The 16,725-nt window shown below is 33.7% G+C and overlaps 1 protein-coding gene and 1 long non-coding RNA gene across 2 annotated transcripts in view; both read left to right on the top strand.

Moving 5' to 3' along the window:
- Positions 1-16,725, top strand: part of HMGCLL1 (3-hydroxymethyl-3-methylglutaryl-CoA lyase like 1) — a 232,133-nt gene that overhangs the window by 170,268 nt on the left and 45,140 nt on the right. The window lies entirely within an intron of this gene.
- Positions 10,779-11,668, top strand: LOC128655450 (uncharacterized). The gene is made up of 2 exons (XR_008401803.1): positions 10,779-10,877; positions 11,596-11,668. It is a non-coding gene; the product is annotated as an uncharacterized LOC128655450 (long non-coding RNA).

Genomic DNA, 16,725 nt, shown 5'->3' with positions numbered 1-16,725 from the left:
TTCAAAGTTCTTAGCCTGATCTACAAAGCCCTTACCAATGCAGCCCCCCCCACCTGTCCTCACTCTTCAATAAATATATGTTAAAAAACCTAGGAGCGCCTAACAAAGGCCGAGGAAATAAAGTAAACAAAATATAGCTGAGTAAAAACCCCTTGAATTGTGAATATATGGTAAATGATAGATATGAAAAGTCACTCTGTGAAGTACATAATAGAAAAAAGGCTCTATTTGCTTAAACAGGGTTAACACAAATTTAATAAATGACAGATTATGTTAAAATCATGGATCCATGGTACAATAAAATAAAAAAACAATATAATGGCTAATAGTTCATCTGGTTGGGGAAATGGTAATTCCTGCGAACAATGTGAAGTGTCCAAAGAGTCAGTGAGAAAAAATGATAAAAAATCTAATTTATTGAAAAAAATGTTAAAAATCGTAGTAACAGTGATAAAAAAAAAAAGTGATCAAAAAGAAAAAGCAGGTAAAACATGGAAAAATTTGTGAATAAAATATCCCAATTTAGAAAAAAACTTGTATCTATTAATTAATCCTCCTTGTGAGTGTGTCCTCAATAAGTCAATACAAGGTGTTTATGTGGTGTAAGGTGAAGGGATATCCGGTAAACACTGGGCTTAATCCCTTAATAGAACCTGTAAAAGAAATATGACATAGTGCAATAAGGCTAACAAATAAACAAGTTGATAAGAAAAGTGCTCACCAATTTCTGCCAACGCGTTTCGGCCCTACTCTGCGCCTTTTTCAAGACTATCTATATGATATATATTACTCAGCTATATTTTGTTTACTTTATTTCCTCGGCCTTTGTTAGGCGCTCCTAGGTTTTTTAACATAGCAATTACTCATATTTAAGGGCTAGCTAGGTACCCTTTTACCCAGGAGCCAGTAGGAACATTTTTTTGAGCGCTGTGAGATATAACGTTAGCATTACACTCTTCAATAAATATACTCCAGCCTGCCCCCTAAGATCCAAAAATGACCTGCTCCTTGCATCTTCTACCATCACCTCCTCCCATGCTAGACTACAGGACTTATCTTGTGCAGAACAAAACATCTGGAACGCATTTCCTCAAACTGTCAGACTTTCCCCTAACCTTTCCTCCTTTAAACACTCCCTAAAGACCTTTTTGTTCAGTGAAGCCTATCTCCAAATTAGTAACACATGAATTCCACTTGCCTTATAGCTGCCCTCATCTAACTCCACACTAATATCATTCTCACCTTTGCAGTCCCCACCTCCTCTTTCACACCCTTCTACCTATCTAGATTGTAAGTTCCACCGGGAACAGGGCCCTCAATTCTCCCTTTATTTGTTTGTTAAACTTTGTCTGGTGTCTTTTATATTGTATTGTACTGTACTTTTATCTTTGTACCCATGGACAGTGCTGTGGAATCTGTTGGCGCTTTATAAATAAATAAATAATAATAATAATAATAATAATAATAATATATAATATATATCTATATACATATACTGTATCTATATCCATATATATTAATAATATTGGAATTTAAAGTATTACTAATACACCTTCAGCTTTAATGCAATTGGTCTAGGGCAACTTTAGGCTAGTGAGCAAGTGATAAAATTAAGTCTTTCTTTAGTGTGCCCCATAGAAGTCAATGGTGAGAGGGAGTTAGCACTGTAGTAATATCTTAGATCTTATATTTAGCGAGCCTGAGTCTTTCACTTGCACACGTGGGGGGCGATTTATCAAAGTGTCAATCTAGGCACATTCGCTGAAGTCAATACACTTGCCAGACATCACTGCTATGAGTCTACATTCAACGGTCTTATTTATCAACACATCTATCAAATACACGCACGTCAAGTCCGCTGCGATTAACATTGAACTGTTGATAAATAAGAGTCATTGATGTTGCGAATATCCTTATTTATCAAATGATCTACTCTGAATGTCTATCAAATGAAAACATTTTAGTCTTCTTATTCCAACTTTATTTATACCATTGTACATATATCTTTGCATATACTTGTGTATTTATATATATATATATATATATATATATATATATATATATAATATATATATACAGGGAGTGCAGAATTATTAGGCAAGTTGTATTTTTGAGGATTAATTTTATTATTGAACAACAACCATGTTCTCAATGAACCCAAAAAACTCATTAATATCAAAGCTGAATATTTTTGGAAGTAGTTTTTAGTTTGTTTTTAGTTATAGCTATTTTAGGGGGATATCTGGGTGTGCAGGTGACTATTACTGTGCATAATTATTAGGAAACTTAACAAAAAACAAATATATACCCATTTCAATTATTTATTTTTACCAGTGAAACCAATATAACATCTCAACATTCACAAATATACATTTCTGACATTCAAAAACAAAACAAAAACAAATCAGTGACCAATATAGCCACCTTTCTTTGCAAGGACACTCAAAAGCCTGCCATCCATGGATTCTGTCAGTGTTTTGATCTGTTCACCATCAACATTGCGTGCAGCAGCAACCACAGCCTCCCAGACACTGTCCAGAGAGGTGTACTGTTTTCCCTCCTTGTAAATCTCACATTTGATGATGGACCACAGGTTCTCAATGGGGTTCAGATCAGGTGAACAAGGAGGCCATGTCATTAGATTTTCTTCTTTTATACCCTTTCTTGCCAGCCATGCTGTGGAGTACTTGGACGCGTGTGATGGAGCATTGTCCTGCATGAAAATCATGTTTTTCTTGAAGGATGCAGACTTCTTCCTGTACCACTGCTTGAAGAAGGTGTCTTCCAGAAACTGGCAGTAGGACTGGGAGTTGAGCTTGACTCCATCCTCAACCCGAAAAGGCCCCACAAGCTCATCTTTGATGATACCAGCCCAAACCAGTACTCCACCTCCACCTTGCTGGCGTCTGAGTCGGACTGGAGCTCTCTGCCCTTTACCAATCCAGCCACGGGCCCATCCATCTGGCCCATCAAGACTCACTCTCATTTCATCAGTCCATAAAACCTTAGAAAAATCAGTCTTGAGATATTTCTTGGCCCAGTCTTGACGTTTCAGTTTGTGTGTCTTGTTCAGTGGTGGTCGTCTTTCAGCCTTTTTTACCTTGGCCATGTCTCTGAGTATTGCACACCTTGTGCTTTTGGGCACTCCAGTGATGTTGCAGCTCTGAAATATGGCCAAACTGGTGGCAAGTGGCATCTTGGCAGCTGCACGCTTGACTTTTCTCAGTTCATGGGCAGTTATTTTGCGCCTTGGTTTTTCCACACGCTTCTTGCGACCCTGTTGACTATTTTGAATGAAACGCTTGATTGTTCGATGATCACGCTTCAGAAGCTTTGCAATTTTAAGAGTGCTGCATCCCTCTGCAAGATATCTCACTATTTTTTACTTTTCTGAGCCTGTCAAGTCCTTCTTTTGACCCATTTTGCCAAAGGAAAGTAAGTTGCCTAATAATTATGCACACCTGATATAGGGTGTTGATGTCATTAGACCACACCCCTTCTCATTACAGAGATGCACATCACCTAATATGCTTAATTGGTAGTAGGCTTTCGAGCCTATATAGCTTGGAGTAAGACAACATGCATAAAGAGGATGATGTGGTCAAAATACTCATTTGCCTAATAATTCTGCACACAGTGTATATATATATATATATATATTTATCTCTCACTCTCTCTCTCTCTCTCTCTCTCTCTCTCTCTCTATATATATATATATATATATATATGTATCTACTCTGAATGTCTATCAAATGAAAACATTTTAGTCTTCTTATTCCAACTTTATTTATACCATTGTACATATATCTTTTCATATACTTGTGTATTTATATATACATATATATATATATATATAATATATATATATATATATTTATATCTCTCTCTCTCTCTCTCTTTCTCTCTCTCTCTCTCTCTCTCTCTCTCTCTCTCTCTCTCTCTATATATATATATATATATATGCATATATATGTAAATATAGCAGTGCTATGTCTTCATTTTTTTTAAACATATTTACATGTCCATCAATATATTTTATTTTAAAGCAAGCAATGTTGTCTTTCATATCTCTGTATTTATCCATACAACTATTTTTATATATTGTAAATATATTATTATTCTGAGCAATAATAATTGCAAATATAACATGTAATGGGTAGCATTAGTTATTTAATATTAATATTTCAAATAATGTTAAAAGGGACATCAAATTCATATATGTAAATCTCTTTTCTTTGAGCTTTCAGCTTCAGATTAAATTTAGTCAAACATCATTAGTAATATTTAATTGATTAACAAATGATGAATAATTTACAATGCACATACTATTAAATAGTAAGATTTTATTTTTATGTTAATGTATCAACCATTTTTACATGGAGTGAAATTGACAGCCATTATATGTGTACACATACTATTCTGACAATGATGTTTGTCTCCATGAATGTTTGATAACAACAAATTGATCTATTGTTATATTATTATGATTAATATCATTGTCAAATATGTTATACAAATTGTGGCCTAATGTCATCATCAATGTTTCTCCCAAATTCACATATTCATGATTTCAAAGTATAATACGCAATATAATAAACGCCACTTACAAGTCCTGATGAGCAATCTAATCACCCTGTAGAACTTCTTCTTGAGACGTCTTAGGCCTGAAAACCTGCATAGGCACTGTCGCCATGTCCTTTTAGTACCTGACATGCGGTACATTCATCTGATCATCTCATAGATGATTTATTCCCTATCGTCCTGGACTACCCCACGGACCCCTCCAATTTTTCTTGGGAAGTACCTATCCATCCCATACAAACCAGTTTGCCTTGAGTGAATGAAGATGGACGCACCATAATCGCAATTAATTTCAGTTCTAAATAAATTAATATCTGCGACAGTACTGACACAGTACGGACACACTATTGTGAGTAGAATTTTTTTTTTTTTTTATTGAGGTAAAATTTTTGGCATACACAATAAGTTTTACAATATACATTTACGCTCCAAAAGTGATTGTAACAGGGTACATCTTATGAATCACATATTCAAAAAAAAGGAACACATACAATAAGCAATAACTGTTGTCACATAAATGCAAAACCCAGTGGGCACGTTAAAAGTGTATAAATAGTGAGCAATATCTTCTCTCTAAATTAAAAGTTTGCTGTAAAGGGAAAAACAGTTTAAGGAAATGCATGCCAGTACCAAGAACTAATAGAATAATGATATTTGGAGAGAGCTATCTGATTTAGAGGAGATCACTTGTGGATCTCATTAAAAGAACCTCAGAAATTTTTTTATTTTTTTTATTGTTTTGCTTTACTGTTGGGGTATAATAGATATGATCATTCAAGAAATAATAATATCCCTGCATGTGTAACCTCACGGGAGTATATTCAAATGAATAGAATGCTAGCAAGCTACCTCTATACATGGAAATAATAATACTATAACCTGTGGGGGGCTCATAATATGGGTAAGAGCCAGCCTAAGTCATTGCCCGAATGTGAGGTCTTATTAAGCCGAAAGGGGTGTGCCCAGTCAAAATTATTATAGTTAGGGATATTTAAAGGTTACCCTACGGAAACTGACAGGAGTGGGTAGGGAACACATTCCTCCGATTGACCTATTGTCCAATCTCATCAAAGGAACACTGATACAAGATAGAAGTTAAAATAAAAGAAGAGTCCCTTGATTATGTTCAAATGCTTCCACAAAATACATTCGTCACTGCAAATGCACAAACGCTAAACAATAAAGAAGCCATAAACCCACTTATTACCCTCTAGGTTTGAATATTAACGCTGTGCTATCTCGGCCGCAGACAGAACAAAGCAAAGAAGAGAAAGGGGTTAAGGGTTAGGCTTGCAAAAATAACACTGATGAACAATCTGAACATGGTACATGTGGTTATAGTAGGGAACATGTTGTCATAGCTAATACTGCGTTCCTTATTAAAACAATTAAACAAGGTTATGTAGAAACTTTCAGCTATGGCTAAGGTGTATCTGTAGAGAGCCACCTGATCATGACTTGACATATTAGTGACATATTGTGCTTAACAAATTCTAAACAGACAACCTACATTAACATATATTGATTTACATTAGGAACTGTGGCAATTAGAAACAAGAAAGTCAACAGTATAAACTTCTAAGTCCCCATATTATAATTTGTTATGGCCGCCAGGAGCCAGTATGATCAGAGTCCCCTTAGCCTTCAAGTGAGGGGGATAATGCTTGGGGATGTGATACTGTGTAGTCTTACCCCACTCCGGTTTTACAAAAATGTTCTCTGTAGGCAAGGACCCAGTAGATACCATGGATATTGTGCTGTGGCAAACAGAATAGGTCTGGGGTCATCACGGTCTCCCTGAGACCAGACGGTTTGGCACGTATATTACAAAGGTCAGCACCGGCTTCAGCAAAGACTCACCCGGACCAAAGCGGTGCAGCAACTCCACAGGCAGTAGGTAAAACTTGAACTCTGAGGCGTGGGATACCGCTCTTATATGTCCCAGATAAGGAGGCATTCAGGTTGGGATCGGTTATGTTGTCAATAGGCATGGTTTCTCCTGGTGGTATTGGCAATCCTAAGGGCTCCGTTATCTTCTCAGCTATGTTCTCTGTAGGTGTAGCCCCCACATTTAGAGTCTCACTATCTATGACCGAGTCGCTCACCTCAGGCGGAGTATTAGGTGGTTGGTGTTGTGATCTCCCAGTGGCACTATCGCTAGAGCATGGTAAGGGAACGGATGTATTCTGTAGGCTGGGGGAGCCAAAAGCGGCCTGCAAAGACTCTCCTAGTGCAGCATGGTGAGCCGCCAGCAGCTCTCGAATCCCATGTACAATAAACTCTTCCATCCCCACAGGTTGCTATCTATATCATCTGTAGCTTGCGTCTTGGTTTAAGTTACAGCACTATAGGTGCCGCCTAATGACAGGGCCACAGGCGCCCTGCCGGGGGGTATGCAGTAGGCCGAGGTCTTGTAACGGCTCCGGGCGCCGATGCCAGCAGTAGATGTTGAAACACTAGATGAAATAGGTGCAGTGTCAAAAATATAAGTCAGCTCCAGTCAAAAATTAGGTAGATCGATCAGTTATAAAGTGGATTTCTGCATTTATAAGAAAGAAACTGCAGCAGCACGCAAATTGCGACCAATCATGGCTGCTGCCCGGAAGTTCCCCCAGAAAATGTATTTTACTTAATTATTGGCTGATTTTATTAATCATGTGATCATGCCTATTTCTATGGCAACCATATTGTCACTAATTCTTAACCATATAATATTATCTGCGTCACCAATGATACCCCATATGAAAATGATATCCTGTAAGAATATAATAATATCTTTGTTACCAATGATCCAAGTATAGAGCAATGTGATTAGTTGCGTCATATTTGTTGCTTGATTATATACAGTTATTATATACAGTCGAAATGTCCAATTCATTTTTACCCAAACCAGGTTCTTGTTACTATGGTTCTGGAGCATTATGATTTTTTGTTTGGAAATAAAGCCTAGAAGACCTCTATGTCTCAAAAAAATGAAATCTGGAGAGCAATAGCCGACAATGTTTCTGCTGAGGTAGCTCATGCAAAATCGGTGGTACATTTGCAGAAATGCTTCTCGGACATAAAGAGAACTCTGAAGGCCAAGTTGGTCAGGGAGAAAAAGTCTGCACGTGGTACAGGTGGTGGTGCTGCATATGTCGCAGAGCTTTCTTCATACGAAAATCTGCTTATGGAGAAGTTGGGATGAACATGGTGCAGGGTCTGGACGAGGTCGGACACAATACCGACAAGTTGGCAGGTAACAAAATCAAGAAAACAGCAATGTTCTTCCTTAAAGGGACAGTCAATGCCATAATATTTAAATAGTCTTACTCAAGAAAATCACTGTATGAAACAACACTGTTAAATTACATAGATTTGACAATCTGTGATTGACTAGTAGCTTAACCTCTGCCAACATCCCCCTTATCGCAGATATATTTATGTATTTAAAAGACCACTCAACACATTAGATTTGCAAAATCAACAAATGCAAGATAACAAGACAATGCAATAGCACTTAGTCTGAACTTCAAATGAGTAGTAGATTTTTTATAACAAATTTTAAAGTTATGTATATTTCCACTCCCCTTGTAAGCAATCAGCCAATCACAAATGCATATACGTATAGTCTGTGAATTCTTGCACATGCTCAGTAGGAGCTGGTGACTCAAAAATTGTAAATATAAAAGACTGTGCACATTTTTTTTAATGGAAGTAAATTGGAAAGTTGTTTAAAATTACATGCTGTATCTGAATCATGAAAATTTAATTTAACCTGAGTGTCCCTTTAAAAAAATGAAAAACATTATTAATATAAATTGCTTGTTATGCAAATCTGTTTAATGGTTAGTCAATGCTTTTTTAGACCTTTATAAAACATACCAAATTGAGGGTTGTCTGTCATGCCATCATACATATAAAAGAAGATTTGGAGATTAGTGAGAGGAGCAAACGATATCAGGTGTGACATATAGTTAATCTTGTGTTGTAGCATGTAAAGATTTTTTCAGTCATTAGAAGCAATGTAAGTTTAGAAGAGAAAAGGGTGTGGTGAAAAACAACTAAAGGGACATGAAACACAAAGGATTTCTTAGAGCATACAATTTTAACAAATGTATAACTGACTTCTATTATCAATTGTGCTTAATTATCTTGTTATCCTTTGCTGAAGGAAAAGCATTGCAATACTGGCAGCTAGCTGCACAAATATAGTTAGACACTCACAAGAGACAAATGTGTGCAGGCAACAACCAGCAAATAGCTCCCACTAGTGTAGGATATGTGTGTATTTATATTTCAAAAGGACATGTCAAGAGAACAAAGCACAATTGAAAATAGTAGTGAATTAAAATGTTTATTAAAATAACACTCACTATCTGAATCATGCATGTTAAGCTATGACTTTCCTATAACTTTAAAAAGAAAACAATATATTATAGAAATGCTATCAGATTTCGATATGAAATATTGTAAAATTGTTATTAAAAGTGTCTTAAATTTACATTCTCTATCTGAATCATGCAAGTTTCATGTCACTTTCATATCCCTTTATTCTTTCCCTTGAAATACATGTGATTATAATATTTGTATTCTACATTTTCAATAGTTACGGAACGTGCTTATCAACTCTCCGAGGAGCTCACCATTTGTCATGATTTATTCCATAATTGTACATACATATCCTTTTCGCCTCATTCAGTGCTGTAGCTTTAAGGGGCGTTTTTATACAATTCACAGCCCATTGCTATTTAAAGTCGGTGAAGCAGCCAATTCATTGCTTGGCAATTTCTAAACTCACTCAGGCCTCGATGATTGAAAGTTCGTAATTTGCGGCGAGAAATGTGTATTTCTGTCTCGCAACTCTCGCAAATTTCACGCCTTGCGTAATGATCGTATAAAGTGGGCAGTCCATTGTAAACAATACGTTACGCGATAAGCTGTCCATAGTAAACTATAGACTTCGCCTCCTTATATCATTTCACGAACCTCGAAATGGGTTTCCATATATCATTGCGTCGCTTCGTAATTTTAATGAATCACTTTATTTCAGTTTGTGTTTGCATATTTCAAAATGTAAAACTACAGTTATAGTATATTGTCTAAATACGTTATATCGTATTATTTTTAAAATGAAATAAATATTGTAAATAATGTTATTCATGTTATTTCGCCAAAGGATGTCTGGCGAGATATGTATGTGAGTTGAATGTGCGATTCGTATGGCGTATGTTTTTATATCATCGTAACATATCTGTGAAACTTGCGAGATTTACTCAGGTTACGCCCATGGAACGCCCATTTTACGCCCTCTCCTTCGCAATGAAACTCTCCTTCGCAATGAATTCTGCTTTTACTGTTCTGGTTATATTTTGTTATTCTTTTTTATTGAAATCGTACAATAAATATTTTTACGCTCTTTATTTAGATATTTTCACTCATTTGTCTTATTACGAAATTGCGTATATGTTTTAAACAATGTTCAATGTGCAATATTTGTTAACCAATCATATTTATTGTTATATTATTTCTGTTACCATAATACCTTGCAATACATTTATGTACGCATATTTATGAGTACTTCCTTAATATTCTCCAATCACAGCGTATTTTACATTTTACTCTGGTTACATGTATATTTATATAGATATCATATTTTATTCTGTGAGGCAGTTGATGAGATATTTGAAAATGGTTGCTGAGAGGTTTACAGTTGTGGAGAATGAAATCCTTGTATCTGCTCTGGAGCCAAACTATGACATGCTTTTTGGACCACAGAGGCGTGACACTAGTTTAAAGACAAGGGATGCAATCTGGGAAGATATTGCTGAAATGGTTAATTTAAATGCCACACATATAAAGACTGTTGCTCAATGTCGCAAAAGGGTTGCAGACATTAAAAGGAAAGTTCAAAGAAAGAATAAGAGGAGGAGGCGATTTTTAAAATATGAAAGAATATTTATTAAACTTTTAATGTCTGTAAACCCTAATGTGGACATTGAGCAACAGTCGACTTCAGCATCATCTTCCCAGACTTCTCCCTTGTGTGAAGAACATGTAGATGTCTCTGTTGGCCCAGAAAGTGATGTTTCACAGCAAAATAATTCTGAGGATGTGGATGAAGGTAATTTTTTTATTTTTTTTATTTATTTAGTTAACATATCATGTTCCTTATAAAAAATTACATCAAGTTTATTTTAATTTAGTGCAAGAAGTTACTACATCACCAGCATTACTTGCTGAAAGCACTGAGGCAGCATGTGGAAGTGAACAATTTGAAAATCCAGCAATTCAAAATATTGAATTCATCATTACCGGTATATATGTGGATATTTTTATTTTATAATCATTTAGCATGTAAATTTAAACATCAATTTAAAGGGACAATGAACCCACATTCTTTAATTTGTGAATAAGATACAGCATGCAATTAAAATCAACTTTCTAGTTTACTCCTATTATCAAATGTTATACATTCTCTTGCTATCTTTATTCGAAAAGCTATAATGTAGGTTTTTGGCAATCAACCTGGGTTGTTCTTCTTGATTGTTGGATAAGTTCACACACAAATAAACAACTGCTGACCAAAATAATTGCTGGCTCCTTAGCTTACATGCCTTCTTTTTCAAATCAAGATAGCAAGAATATTATGAAAATTTGATAATCGGAGTAAATTAGATATTTTCTTAAAATTGCATGTTCTATGAGTGTGTTCAGTGTCCCTTTAAGCGTTATATTTTTTAATATATATTCATTTTTTTATATGACAAAGTTCCCTATAGACCAATATGTAAATCCCCTGATCTATAACATGTTAGGATATCTCCTTACATCTGCTAAGTTTAACCCCAAAAACCTGCTTCAGATTTGTAAATAATGTGAAAAGCACTTGTAATGGATGGTTATTAATTATGCCTCCATAAAAGGGATTTGTTATACATTAATGGATGCACAATATTTTATTTTCAATACTTGTAATATAGAAATTAATATATAAATATGTTTCTAAATAATTTCATTTATTTTTTTTATAAGATGATGAAAATGCAATTAGTACAAATGTGGTTGATGCTGCCAATGGAGAAGATTCTCAACCACATGAACAAGGTATGTATTCATTTACACCTTACCATGTTAATTTGTATGTTAATAAAGAATGTCACTTATATGTGTGTGCATTTTTAAATTAAATGTAAAAATAAATTTGTCACAGTTTTTATTTTTAACACATGAACTATCAATTCCTTTTTTATTTTTTTCTTTATCATAACAATATTTTAAATATATGCTTAGTGCAATTCAATTTTAATGTAGTTTAATATGATATTTGTTTTATGTCTAACAGGAAAAATGGAAGAGAATAAATGGGATAAAATGTGTCTTTTGATAGAGAATATAAACAACAATCTCACCATTTTAAAAGACTCTATGCTTCACAATTTAAAAAAAAAAAAGACTTCACAATCAAAAAGTAAGAAGACTTTTAACCAGAGTGATTGAAAATCAAAAAGAACAGCGTGCTCTAATGTTCAGAGAAAGAAGGTGGGAGGGAAGGGCATTTTATTCTGGGGTTAAAACACGTGGTGGACCATTTTATCATCCACATTAATATCTTATGTTTGTTTTTTGGTTTGTTATTTAGAAAGTTAATAAAAAGAATGTTTACAATTGGTCTTTTTATTTGTTAGATTTATACACCATACAACACATTACATATTTTCACACATGTATTAAAGGGACGTGTACATTTGATTTATGATTTCAGTGTGGGGTGTTCACAAGTATGAATATATAATTATTGAACATGGATGTATATATCATTATCAAATCATGTTCTTACTTATATTAGTTTATAATACACATGTGTCTGCATATTTGTGTGCACTGTCCCTTTAATATTTTTCAAAAATAAACGTTACTAATATTTTACAAGTTTTTTATCTTCATTTATTTTAAATTACTATGTTTAACTCAAAGAATAATAATATACACATATTAAATTTATTTTCTTTTTCTATATTTTCTTATTGGTTTTTTACTAGCTTGAAGATTACCATCAGAATTCTGATGTCCTTTTCTTTTTCCATCAGAAATTATAACATCAGAATGTATTCCATCAATATCTGAATTACCTAAATTGGTTGATTCGGTTACAAATGAATTTAAATTTTCAGGATTTTCTGAAGACCTAACATTTAAATTTAAAGGAGTATTAGTACAATCATTTTTTTGACATAATAAAATCATTGACTGAGCTATTGATTTTAAGGACTCACTAATGTGTTCCAAATGTGTATTACTTTTTTCAACAGAATCATTTAAATTTTTAATAGCATGATTTTGTTTAACTATTTCTTCCTTAAATTCAAGCATTGTGTTATTCATAATCTCAAGTCTGTCGCGTAATAAATCATTATGTTGTATTAATTTATAACTAAATTCACCAACATCCTTACAAAATTCATTGTCCTCAGGATTGTTCTCATTTTCTGATGGTAATGAATTATTTTCATTTTGTAAAAAAATTATTGTATGTTCAGCTTCATTGCTATTGTTGTTTTCCTCCTCCTGTTCTATGTTACTATTTGAAAATGTGGCTTGTGATAAATCCAACACTACATTTATTGGTATTTCATTTTGAGATGATATATTGTTGGGTGGTAGTTCACTTTCAATACTTATTTCTTTATTAGTTATATTACATTCTAAATTATCCAACATTTCATTTTCATTAATATTAGATTCATTAAGATCCAATGATGGTGTCTCAAGATTTTCTTGTGAGCTTTCATTTTGTTCTTCTGCCACTAAAAAAGAAAAATTTTTTTGGTTTATTTTATATTTATTATTTCACATACATATTTAAAATTACATTATCCAGAAACAAAATAAAAATTACCTGTTCTTACACCAATATTAGTAAGTCCAGGAACTCCAGAAACCATTGCAGCTGGGATTAATTCTCTAATTATTTTTTCAGAATCAGAGTATGTGATTGGTAAATATGTTCCACCACCTGTTTTCATTCTTTCAGTTTTTTCTTTTCCCATTTTTGCTTTAACTTTAATTTTTAAATCAGAGTATCTTTTTTTGCATTTGGTCACTGATCTGGGCCTAACACCTACAGCTGATACAGATTTTGAAATTTTTTCCCATATTGAATTCTTTTCAAAATTAGAAGTTTTTGCAGCCATGGATCCAAACAGTTTATCATAATACATTTGCATTTGCTGTGCTAATACCAGATTTTCATCTTCTGTGAATGCAGGGTTTCTACCAGACTCACTATTTTGTGATGATACTCCAGTTGGTAGAACCTATGAATACATTTTAAATGTCTTTTTATTAAAATAACATTACCATTAAATGTCATATTTCTTTAAATAAATAAAAGTAAATGTAAAATAACATATACAATAAATATATATAATATGGTGGATTATATGTACTTACCATTGTTAATATTTTCGTAATTTAAATACACTTATTTTTCTATTGGAAATGAAAATCGAATTTTAAGTTTACTCCTGAAAGTAGCATAGAGAATTTCGCGCCATAAAAAGTGAACTTTTATAATGTCAAATTACGTAACGATTGCAGTTACGAATATTCACAAACACATTTACGAAGTTTATATTGAAATAGCGAAGGATGATTGCGTATGTTTTCACTGCAAAACTTTATTACAAAATGTGCAATGATCAAAAATTACGTGATCAAAGAGCGTCGTAATAAGCAATTAGGGAGACTATAAATATTTTGACGTAATTTTCAAAAAAGTGCGCGAAATTATATTTACGAAGGTAAGTTTACGAAAATTATTTCGAAATATATGATTTTAAATTTAATAAAATATTTAATTTACAATTCTATTTAATATTTATTATTACAGATGGCAGAATATATATATTATACATTATTTCAACATAGAAGATTTCAAAGGAGAAGAAGGAGGTTGATAACACATCATACAAATAGAAATCTTGAATGAAAATGATGTTGAACAATCTCAAGGATTAATTTCAGAAACAACAACCATGAGGACACACAGGGTATACAGGCCCAGAACATACAGAGAAAGACAATTTTTAAGTGACATGCCTGATGATATTGTATTTCAAAGATTTCGATTTAACAAATCAGTTATAATTACCCTTTATGAATTATTTAAAGATGATTTGGATCCTAGAACAAGGAGAAATAGAGCAATACCAGGAATTGTTAAATTATTGACCACACTTCATTTTTTGGGAACGGGTTCTTTCCAACATACCACCAGTTCTATTACAGGTGTGTCACAAAGTGCTTTTTCCAGGTTTCTTAACCAGGTAATTAATGTTTTCAAGAAAAATATTGACAGATTTATAAAATTTCCAATGACTGAAAATGAAAAAAATATAATTAAGGAATATTTCTATGAACATTATGGAATACCAAATACTGTAGGATGTATTGACTGCACACACATACAAATTTGTGCACCAATTGATCATCCAGAAACATATTTTAACAGAAAGGGGTGGCACTCTCTAAACACTCAAGTTGTATGTGACCACAAATACAAAATTATTTCTCTATTGTCAGCTTTTCCAGGGAGTGCACATGACTCGTATATTCTAAAGCAATCATTACTTTATGAAGATATGAATGCAGGAATTCGTGGAAATGGTTTGATACTTGGTAAGTTATGTACTAAGATGTTTAATTGCCTAATACATAAAATTAATTATTTGTAATACTAACCATAAATCATACATCCAACAGGAGATGCAGGATACCCATGTTACAAATGGTTAATCACACCTGTCTCCAAACCAGCAAACAGAAAAGAAATGAAGTTCAATGACGCACACTCAAAAGCAAGATCAGCTATTGAACGTACATTTGGACTTCTTAAGAGTAGGTTCCGTTGTATTGATAAAACTGGAGGAGCATTAAAATATCAACCGACAAAGGCTGCAGACATAATAACTTTGTGTTGTATGCTTCATAATTTAGCCATTGAAAATAATCTAGATATTGATGTGGATTATGATGATGAACATGGAATAATTCAAAATGAATTTTCTTCACAGGACCCTGCTGTAAACACCAGTGTGAGGGAACACATGATTAATAATTATTTTTGATTTAAAACTGTATAATTACATTGCATTGCATTGCTTTACTTATGAATGCAATTGTATTAATTTTCTTTTTATTTAAAAATAAACAGAAGTCTGAAATAATACATGAGTTTTGGACATTTAATATTTATAATATACAAATCTGAATTTCTAAGTTCAAAGTTGATAATACAATTGATCAATAGACCCTTTTTAACAAAATTACGAATACAGAATTACACATACGAAGTGGGTATTTAACATTACGCAAACCAAAAAAACCATTCGCAGCGTATGTCGAATGACGAAAAAACGCCCATTTCGAATACATACACGCAATCAATTTCGAACACTTTCATTCATTCCGATATTATATTCGCACTCCGGTGCGAACATCTTTACATCATATCATTTTAAAAACCAGCTTTCAATCATCGAGGCCTCAGTCTTATTCTGGACTGCTCCTTTGAAATTATCCAGCCTTTCGAGCCTGTTGTAGTAATTCTGTTGCAACTAGTTTTCTTTGGGATTTCTTCGTGCTACCATTCCAGTTACAGCTATCCAGCTTCCGGATCTACGATATTCCTCCACGGTGACGTCACATGCCGGAGAAGGAACCGCTCTGGCTACCAGCTGTTTTCGAGATCGAGACTTTGTATCCAGACCGCTCCAAGTTATTCCTGCTTCAGCCTGTTCTAACCAAGACTCACAGTAAGTCTTATAATCTTACCTATCTCATGATATTTGGTACCATTTATCCCCCCTATTTTGTTACTGTTAATCTGGTGCTCAAATTGTAACCTCTGCTACATATGCTGCGTTATCCTAGCCATAGAGGATTTTTACTATTACACAGCACCTACAATATTTTGCAAGGTTTATACTTCTGATATGTGTGTTCCAACACTAACTGCTGCCACATCCTACGTATGAAGCATAAACCTTCCTACACTTATATATTCAATTACAAATCGTTGCTAAGAATACATGAGTGCCACAGTTGGGTTCAGCAGCTTAATATAGCATTTCTCCTTTCTCCCTAGGAACCTGCTATTCTATC

This window comes from Bombina bombina, chromosome 4, assembly GCF_027579735.1.
Source record: "Bombina bombina isolate aBomBom1 chromosome 4, aBomBom1.pri, whole genome shotgun sequence".
Taxonomy (NCBI): Eukaryota; Metazoa; Chordata; class Amphibia; order Anura; family Bombinatoridae; genus Bombina; species Bombina bombina.
The sequence above is the reverse complement of the archived record's forward strand: the minus strand, read 5'-3'. Positions and strand labels throughout refer to the sequence as shown.